The sequence below is a fragment of the Perna viridis genome, chromosome 15, assembly GCF_037379345.1.
Source record: "Perna viridis isolate PV_CMFRI_1.1 ecotype Kerala chromosome 15, ASM3737934v1, whole genome shotgun sequence".
Taxonomy (NCBI): Eukaryota; Metazoa; Mollusca; class Bivalvia; order Mytilida; family Mytilidae; genus Perna; species Perna viridis.
In genome coordinates, this window is record NC_142459.1 from 316055 (window position 1) to 327247 (window position 11193).

Genomic DNA, 11193 nt, shown 5'->3' on the forward strand with positions numbered 1-11193 from the left:
TGGGGATACAATGTATATGTAAATGTGCTGAGATGTGGACTGATATTAAAACAAATTCTACGTCCAGTGTGTCATGTGGAAATCTATGTTCTACATTCACTCTAAGATTAAGTTTTGTGTGTACATGCTCTTTGTGTAGACTTTTCACTAAATACTAAGGTGTTAGATAATGCTTACCAGGTTAAAAATCATGCAGAATTGCCAATAGGATAAACATGTTGTCATCCTCTTTTTCAATTAGAATAGCTTTCCTTCCCAAGTTATTTGCACTCAAACGTCGTATGGACGTAAACCGTTTGTCAAAATTATAGGCTCCTATTATCCTTGAATCACATGGTGTTTGGAAGAGGGGTTGACTCCTTGTATAAACTCTACACAGCATTTCATTTATATTAGACTTTGTTCTTCCTGGTCTTGATTGCGGAATGCCTGGTCAGTTCTTAACTGCAGATTATTAATTTCCTGATATGTCATGCGACCACACCAATGTCCCTTTTGATTACATCGGTCACAACCATAATAACCACTATATAATTTAATTCCTTTTACCATTGCTTTAGCTGGAACATCACATACCACGCATCTTAAATTGATATCTGTATGTTTATCATTTATGTTAAGTCCATTTTGCAAAATCAAGTTTAGTTCATTAATAATTGAGGAAGTCTAAGTTTTCTGGTTTTGATGCTCCAGTTGTTAGTGTGGCAGGAAATACTTTTGCTGGGGTCAAATGAACTTCACATAAAATTGGCCAGAGAGTGGTGTCTGTGCTTTTGAAAAGAGGGTGACCATCAATGTTGAGAGAGATTTCCAAAGTGTTGAGGTTATCAATCATTTCTTTTGGATACAATTCTATAACTTTTATACTTCTATAATTCAGCACTTATTCCAAAATAAAAGTATTCCATGCCAGAGATAAAAGTTGTTTCAACCTCCTTTGCTGTTTGTAATATTGTACGACATGTGGACGGTAATATTGAGCGACCATAGTTTTCAAAGTTTTTTAAAGTGAGTCTACTGCGTTGTGATTGACTTGAAATTGGTTAGTCCAGAGAGCTAAGTCCTCTGATAACGTGTCTTCTTCCTCTACAAAACGCCGAGGCAAATTAACCATCCCTTGGAGACAGACGTTTGAAATTAGGTCTTCAATATGTAAGTAAACTTATGGCCTACCCAGATAGCCCTGCCTACGACTGTGTCATTAATCCTATTTATGTCGACATATATCGAAAACATGAAAGCAGAACCCCTCCTTTTGGAATTCGAATAAAACCTCATTTGGAAGCAATTCATCTGGAGACCAATGCAGTGACACCTGTTCTTACTTCGAAATGCCCTCCATGGGAGCTTCCACACCCTTCTTTCATTTTTGATCTGCGTGAATATAAAAAGTCCGATACAAATCTTTTATTTTTACAACAAAAAATTTCTGAAATTAAAGCAAATTATCCAGATTTTTCGCCCCCCCCCCTGTGGATCGCTATCCTTGTCCTGGTAGGGGGGCTTGCGTGCCTCAGTGATCCTAAGAGCTATGCCAGCTGGAGTTTTTTCTCCTGGTAGGGTTACCCATGCTGGAAAGGTCAAAGGTTAGAGGCTAGACTAAAGCGATCCGAACATCGACCGTGGGCCCGGTGTTTAAAATAAAAAGTGGGTTCACCTACTTGTTTGCCATGAGTTGCAACCCGTGAGTTATTGGTGGGCGAGGAGGTCCTAGTGGATGAAGGTCGTATCTAGACTCCAGTCGTGACGTAACCCCCGTGTCATCGATGGCTGGATGATCGAGGATATGGCTGTATATGCCACTCGGCTCTTAGGTCATCTAAACGGGAGATCGGATGGACCCGGTTCGATCAATCGGCTGGTCACGCCATGCCCTTCATTTGTCCACTTGCTTTACTGATGGCATTTTGTTTAATCCAATGTTTCTAAGATTTTCAAAAGCTTACAAATGGCAAATGAAGAAGGCGGTGGCTCATGGGTCAATCGAGTAGTACGCTGTCTATGCGCCATTGATAGATACGCTCTGTTCGAGTATGTCGTCTCTGGAATCCCTGATACTATCTGCTGGAAATCCGTAGAGTCCTAGCATCGCCCGTGTTGGCACTCGGTGACGGGTGGGGAACAGAGACGATGAAACTTATAAAAACTTAACATGGCGACAAAAAACAACGGGGAGTCCAATGTTTCTTATTAAAAAAAAACGAAAAATTGATGTCTGCAATTCTTCTGACGAAAGTGATAAAAACTGGCCAAGATTTATTGTAATTTCTGCAAAAGATAAAGACAAAAATATTAATGACCTTTCTCCTTTTTTAATACAGAAAACTATCAAGGGTGTAGCTGGTGATGTTAAAGATACAAAGAAAATAAGATCAGGAATTTTAATTGAATGCCTCAGACCTGGCCAATCATCAAATTTGTTAAAATTAACCAGGATTGGTGACCTTGATGTGGTTTCATCTGCACACAAGTCACTAAATCAGTCACAGGGTGTCCTTAAATACCGAGGTCGAGACCTCGACGCCTTGACTGATGAAGAGATCTGTGAGGAACTGAAATCACAAGGCGTTAAGTCAGTGAAAAGGTTTACTTCTCGACGTGCAGATGCAACCACACCAATGAGAACAATCCTGTTAACATGTAGTTCCACTTCAGTGCCGTCTCATGTCTACATTGGTCCATACAGGACAGCTGTCAGTCTGTATATTCCTAACCCTATGGGGTTTTAAATGCCAGAAATTTGGAAAGAGCCAGTGTAGAGGAAAACTGTTTTGTTTCCGATGCTCTGAAGAAGGACACGAGGGAATCGACTGCAAAAAAGATCTGAAATGCAGAAACTGTGAGGAAGCTCACATGTCATCATCTAAAGATTGCCCTCTTTATAAGAAAGAAAAAGATATTTTAAAGATAAAAACTGAAAACAAAATTTCATATAGTGAAGCTCGCCAGAAGTTGTCCCTTTCCAACAATTTTCTTGCATCTGGCAAAATATCTTATGCTAGTGTTGCAAAGCGTACTTGTCTGTCCTCTACTGTTGAGGTGCAGACGATCATGAGTTGGAAAATGGATATCAATGGTCTTGCCAAACTGCCCACTGAGGTATCCACCAAAATAATGTTTAGAGGAAATTAAAAAGGCCAGAGCTAAGAAATCTCACCAATGTTCACAGACTCAGTCATCCCAAAATTCAGCATCATCTTCAAAATCATCTCCATCATCACAACAGTCATCGTCTTCCAAATCTCAACAGAAGAATGTCCATCCCCCAAAAAAGTTTCCGTGTGGAGGATTTGGAGAAATCTAAGTCTAGGCGACAGATTGTGTCGCCTGTGGTGTCGGACTCGGATTCCGAGTCTGACATAGAAACAACAGATCATGGACTTTGTTCAGGTGAAAACAGGCTGGGTCCCAACCTTGATCAGATTGACCAAACAGATCATGTTGCCATGAAAAAATGCAAGGAGCAGCGCGCTCAGTCAATCGAATTGACCTTAATGGTGGCACTCGTACTAGAAGGCCATCGAGTCGTGGTCGCGGATCCAAGTCAGAGAAAATATCCCCCATTCGTCACCCATAAAAATGGCCAAATTACTTTAATGGAATTGTCGAGGTTTAAAGGCTAATATTTTGGAATTAACTCTTCTTGTTCAGTCTATTTTACCAGTTGCATTATGTCTCCAGGAGACTCGTTTAAAAGAAACGGATCAAATTTCCGTAAAAGGATATACAATGTATAGTACATTTGCTGAGGCAAATTTACGAGCTGCTGGTGGATCTACCATTTTTATTAGGGACAGAGTAATACATAGTTCAGTTCCTTTAACTACCGATCTACAAGCAGTGGCCGTTCGGTTATCCCTTGATAAAACTATAATCGTTTGTTCCATTTACATTCCCCCAAAATTCAATTTTGTGCAGAAATAAATTAGTTGATTTGGTTAAACAGTTGCCCAAACCATTTATTATTTTGGGTGACTTTAATGCTCATAATCCTTTATGGGGAAGTAATCATACGAATGATAAAGGTAAGAAAGTTGAGGAGCTCCTTCAGCAAGAAGATTTGTGCATATTTAATGACGGATCTTCAACGTTCCTTCATTCAGGCAATGGATCGTATTCTTCTATTGATTTAAGCATTTGTGATCCTCTCGTACTTTCAGAGTTTACATGGCGAGTTCATGATGACTTGTGCGGGAGTGATCATTTTCCAATTATTTTGGAGCATTTATCCTCCAAAACGGAGGAACGTCAACCTCGTTTTAAACTTGAGAAAGCAGATTGGGCTTCATTTGAAGCCCACTGTCTTGAAGAATTACGATTAGAAACGATGAAGGATGTTGAAGATCCCATTTTATTATTTAATGAAAGACTGACATCAATTGCTAATAAAACAATACCTAAAACCTCGACAAATCCAAAAAGGCCTAGTAAACCATGGTTTACTGATGAGTGCGACAAAGCGATCGAAGAACGCAACAAGGCCCATCGCCGGTTTGACAAAAATCCTACACCAGCAAATCTGTCAAACTTCCGAATATTTCGAGCTCGACGTACATGTAAACAAGCCAGACGAACCTCTTGGAAAAATTTTGTTTCTAGTATTAAATCTCACACTCCCCTCAATAAAGTATGGAATTTTATTAGAAAAGTAAAAGGAAAAAATTCGAATTCTTCAGTGAAACACCTTAAAGTTGGTAATACCACTCTAACCACCGAAAAGATATCGCCAATAAGCTAGCCGAAACGTTCGCTAAACATTCATCCTCAACTAACTCAAACCGGATTTTCAAAAAATTTAATCATCTGCAGAAAAGAAAAAATTAAACTTCAAGTCAAATAATGCTGAATCCTACAACTCTCAATTTTCTATAGAGGAACTAAAATCGTCACTGGCTAAAGCCCACGATACAGTTAGTGGGCTAGATAATATTCACTATCAACTTTTGAAACATCTTCCTGATCTATCTCTACATACACTTCTTGCGTTAATGAACGAGATATGGACTTCTGGAAAACGGCTTCAGTAGTCGATCGCATTGACAAGCTGCGTCTACAAGACAATGGAACGAATGGTCAATGATCGCCTTGTGTGGTTCCTTGAGAAGCACAACTTACTCACTAATATTCAGTGTGGTTTTAGGCAAGGCAGAAGTACTCTTGACCATTTAGTCCGGTTTGAAATGCTCATCAGAAATGCATTTGCTAAAAATGAACATGTTGTGTCGGTCTTTTTCGATTTAGAAAAAGCCTATGGCACGACGTGAAAATATTGTATTTTAAAAGATATATTTGATATGGGGTTGAAAGGAAGACTTCCTCTCTTCTTGTCTAATTTTTTGTCAGATCGTCATTTTAATGTGAGGGTAAATTCGACTTTTTCTGAGGAGAAGGAACAGGAAATGGGAGTTCCTCAGGGACTCAAGTATTCTTTCTGTCACTCTCTTCAGTATTAAAATTAATAGTTTAGCCCAAGTTTTGAAGGACAATTTTGACGGTTCCTTGTATGTAGACGACTTTTTGATCTGCTACAGGGGACACAATATGAGTAATATTGAAAGGCAGTTATAACTTTGCCTCAAAAGAATTGAGAAATGGGCTTTGGAGAATGGGTTTAAGTTTTCTACATCTAAAACTGTTGATATGCACTTTTGTCGAAAGCGAAAGCTGCATCCGGACCCAGATCTCTTTCTTTATGGTTATAAAATCAAAATAGTAGAAGAAACAAAATTCGTTGGATTACTTTTTGATAGTAAACTTTCTTTTCTTCCCCATATCAAATTACTTAAATCTAGGTGTCTTAAGGCACTAGATATTTTAAAAATGGTGTCCAGTACCGATTGGGGTGCTGATACCTCAATTTTATTAAATTTATATAGATCTTTGGTTAGGTCTAAACTTGATTATGGATCTATTGTTTATGGTTCCGCCAAAACATCTTACCTTAAAATTTTAGACGCTGTTCACCACCAGGGGTTGCGACTTTGCCTTGGTGCCTTCAGAACCTCTCCTATTGAGAGCCTTTATGCCGAGGCAAATGAACCATCCCTTGGAGACAGACGTTTGAAATTAGGTCTTCAATATGTAAGTAAACTTATGGCCTACCCAGATAGCCCTGCCTACGACTGTGTCATTAATCCTATTTATGTCGACATTTATCGAAAACATGAAAGCAAAACCCCTCCTTTTGGAATTCGAATAAAACCTCATTTGGAAGCAATTCATCTGGAGACCAATGCAGTGACACCTGTTCTTACTTCGAAATGCCCTCCATGGGAGCTTCCACACCCTTCTTTCATTTTTGATCTGCGTGAATATAAAAAGTCCGATACAAATCCTTTATTTTTACAAGAAAAATTTTCTGAAATTGAAGCAAATTTTCCAGATTTTTCGACAGTGTATACAGATGGCTCAAAAGATGGCGATAGCGTTGCATGTGCTGCTGTCCATGGTGACAAAACTGTAACTGAACGGTTGCCATCAAGCGCTTCCATATTCACAGCTGAAGCTCGAGCAATATTGTTAGCACTTAAATTGATTACTCAATCTAATCTGGCCCCGTGCAGGTCCGGGTGTTAAAAGAATAGGCCTGCAGCAGCGCTAAGCTTGTCGTATAAGGCGACTAAATAGTGCTCAGAAACCTAGCCGGGGGCTAGGCGCTCTGCCCACAGAGCAACTGGGATGTGTGCCCCAGGTGGTGGAATGGGGTACCCCTGGCGTGTTACATGCTGGGGTTGTCAGGCTATAATACGGAAAACCTGACCGCAAACCATAGTGGTGCACCGTGTTGGGAAAGATGCCACGTTCCTCGCACGTTAAAGAACCCTGCTGTGGTATTCGATAGGAGTAGGAACCTTCGCGCTCCGCCACAGGAGGCTAAATTGCCCTACCTTACCCATCCCCCCTTTTTCCAGTGGCAATCAAAATTTGTCGATCCTATTATCCTTGTGACCCATCCTTTTTTTTTTCTTCATTTCATGTTCATTTTATCATCCATTTGATGTTCATTGTCTGAATATAGCTGAAATATTGCTGCTCGGACGTTAAACCCCAACAAACAAACAAACAATGTAATCTGTCACCGTTTATTATTTGTTCTGACTCTTTGAGCTGTCTTTTGGCAATTAAGAATCACAAACTGAAAAACACTCTTATCTTACAAATTTTATACTTTATTCATCGACTTCGGAAATTTGATATAGAGATTGTTTTTCTCTGGGTACCCAGTCATGTTGGTATTCAGGGGAATTCAGTTGTAGACAGGGTTGCCAAGAAGGCATTATATGAAATAATAAAGGGCGTTAGTTTGCCATACACCGAATTTACACCTTTAATAAGGAAATATATTTTAAAGATGTGGCAGCACCGATGGGACGGTCTTGAACACAACAAACTCAATTCCATAAAACCCGATCTAGGTGTTCATCAATCCGGGTCGGGCAATCGCAAAGAGCAAGTGGTCATGACTAGATGCCGCATTGGACATTCTAGATCTACACATGGCCATTTGCTTGTTGGTGATCCTTAATTAGATACCTTCCTTGATTTTTCAATATTTTAAATGTTTTATCGAAGTTATATTTCTATATGTATTTTATGTCTTAGGTTCATCTTTTATGTACTCTTTTATATGTAAATAGCTGCTTGTTTTAATTTCATTATTTTATTAAGAGACTTTGATCTTGCTTTTTATATTTCCATTTCATTCAATATTCTTGCCGTGATATGGCCCTAGTCGCCGAAACGACATTAAAAGATAACAATCAATCAATCAATCAATCGAAAGCTCAGAGACTACCAGGGATGAAACCAATAGTTGAAGGTGATGAAAACTCATTAGGAAGTGACTCATTTTTGATAGCAAGGGCATTTGTAAATATAAAAGATGGTGTACCTGTGAGATTGATGAATGAGTACTCTGAACCGAAAAGAATAAAATTGACCGAACAATTCAAGGAAGCGTGGTAGGAAAGAGGACACAAATCGCTAGATGTCAAGAAAAGAGTTTAAGGTTGGTATTGGGTTATGATCCAACAGGTCGATGTTGAACTAGGTAGAGTGTGAGACATCATTTATCAAAAGGAGTGATGACTACCTCTGAATTTTCAGAGAGAGAGAGAGAGAGAGAGAGAGAGAGATCACAATTGTAGAGATAAAGGAGGCCATGCAAATGATGAGACTAATTTAGAATATGTTACCAAGGCTTTTGGTTCACAATGAATGAGAGTAACCGTAATATGTTGTTTAAGTAGTTATCTTTTTTTTTATTAAGTCTCATGTGGGACGCATGAAAATTGAGGCGTTGGTTGTGTAATGAAATTGATTTATGATCAGCTGCAAATTACAATGTTGTGCGAGTGGAGTCCGAGTTGCTCATTTGCTTTTTTTACTTTGTATGTATGATTTTAGTTACATTATGTTTTTTGTTGTGTATGTCTATTTTCCATGTCTGGTCTTTGTCCCTGGATTACATTCTTTTGATTACCGCTGTGACCTTGGTTCCCTTGATTACTCTTTGTCAAACAAATTGTATGACGCTATTATCAACAAAATACATCAGTTGAAACTCTTTAATCTGTTAAGTAAACAATTACGCTGACCATCACGGGAGATTTAAATATAGTTCATTCTTTATACAGTCATTGAAAGAAATACTGTGAAAGTACTTTTATTCGTGGATACCAATTTTCGTGGATCAGGGAACAAACACAAGTTCTTTATTTTCTCGTGGATTCTTGAATTCGTTGTTTTAAAGTTTCAGTATATACATTAAATGGGAATCTACTATTCGTTGGTCACCATATTTCGTGGTTTGGCCTACCCATGAAAACCACAAAAATTGGTACCCCATGAACAATAGTACTTTCACAGTAGTGCACAATTTTGAAATAAGTCCACTGATACATTGTGATGTACATGGTTGATTCAATGTCATTGTTAAAGTATGTACGTTTATATTTGGCAATTTCAATTGGTATCTAGCTGTATTGTTTGCATACGATAAGTTGGACTGGTTTATTTGACAGGGGGACAAATCCATCATTTTCTATACAATGGTAAGGTCGACAATTTGTAAACACCCCTTTGGCGTTAATGAACTGATCCAGTCATATGGTTAAGTCAGGTGACCTGGGCATATAAAAGCCGTTGCAATCCTTAATTGTCGCTTAGTTCTGGTGGTCACAGAGTTGAGACGAAAGTCTCGCATAGCGATCGACATCGTCTAAATTGCGATATAAGATTATTGTGTTATATTAAGGATACTTCTACAGAGAAGTAATATTTAGTATTTAGTAATCTTTTGCCGAGAGTCTCGCGCGAAGCGATAGACATCGTCTAGATACCATTAAGTTAATTGTGTTTTATAAGGATTAAGTTAAAATAGAATTACGTATAATATCTAAACACTTAATAGAAACTTCTCACTATTGAATTGATTTTGATTTAGTTAGATTAATTTTGAGTAAAGAGAATAGTTATATCATTGTGTTTAATATAAATAAGTTTTACTGTTCTGACGTCGATGACAGTTTAACTTAAGAGTAAATGAAGATCCCTAAAAGAACCCATTGAGAAATACAGAAATGAGATACATTGTGTTTTAACGTAAACGCGTGGTACACGTGACACTAGCCGTCTGCCTCTACGTACTTTATTTTTGATATCAATATTTTCCCTCATTCATAATTATAACTTATTCATAATTTTATCTCGTAAAGAATCTCTAGCTGGAGGAAATCAGTTACTCTTTTCAATAAAGAATTCATCAACATCGCTTTATTTTTTTAAATTAAATAAAGATAGATATAAATAAATATAGAAATATATAGAAACCATAAATAAATCTCTGACTCGTACATGTATTATAATGCATTGAAATAAAAATTTTCATCAATTCATGCAGTTTTTGCAGAGATTATGTATTTATTATGTCCCACTGTAATAAATAATTAAATTTCATGTCGACTCTATTTATTACTTATTATAGTGAGAAAACGGGGTGGGGCACTTCCTATATAGCAGTAAATACAGACGTGCAGCTGTAATAGGTCTGTTTGTCTAGAGTTGAAATATATGATTGGGTCATAAATTTTCTACTTTCCTATGCGTTACCATTTCTAATATGTACTATATCAATGGGTCATATTTCTACAATTTAAATGTATAATTTATTGCTAAGGCATTTTTTTTTTTTACAATTTTCACCAATCAATCTTCAATTAGTGTCTTCCTATATCTTCTCTTAATTCAAACTGATGTAGTAGAATATAGAAGGAGAAGAAGAAGAACTGTTTATTCACCAATTAAGGGTCCATAAAGGGCATGATTACAATACAATTTTTTTTTAATATAACAGTTTTGATTGAACATATATAATAACATATAATATCAACAGTTAATTTACAAACTAAATAATTGTCACGTTTTTTTTTAGCTTTTACTTGCATTATGAGTAATACATCATAGTAATCAACACATAGTGTTTAGTTATCATACTGGCACACCTCAGTTTCATTTACAAAATTGGATTATGATAATGGAGATTATAATTATGATCACCTAATTATTATATGAATGAAGAATGTAAATGTATATTCACTTAAGGGCATATCTATTTGCAATAGTGATAATGATGCATTAAAAAAGAAAAGAAAAAATAAATAAATAAGTGCAGTGTACATAATACTCACTAGAAGTCTCCTTGTGCCCAGTGCAGAGATGCAAGTCTTTTGAGTTGCTTCAAGACAAAGGACACCAAGGGACGGTGCTCTTGGCTTCAAGTATGAAAATTAAGGATCAAATTAGCATATACTGGGCTTTTAATTACCCAAAATTCTTACATTACATATTACAATATAAGCAGAAAAAGATATGGGAAGATATTAATGATAGATAAAAAAAATAATTATAAATAACATATACAAAAAGAAAAAAGAAAAATTATAATTTAAACACCACTTGATATAACAAGATCACTTAAACCAGATAAAACAATGGAATTTTCACAATTTAAGATCCATATCAATTTGTTTTCATCACTGAGGTTAATAAAATGTGGACATATAGATATTATTAACTCATATAGTATATCTCTCTCTTTTTTATTTGATGAGCATGAAAAAAGAAAATGTACTTCATCATCTACTTCTCCTGAGGCACACCTGCGACATAATCTATTTTGTCTAGGAATGCCAT

The 11193-nt window shown here is 36.9% G+C and overlaps 1 pseudogene; it reads right to left on the reverse strand.

Annotated features, from left to right (window-relative positions):
• Window positions 1-387: 387 nt before the first annotated feature.
• Window positions 388-11193, reverse strand: LOC148596447 (uncharacterized; annotated as a pseudogene).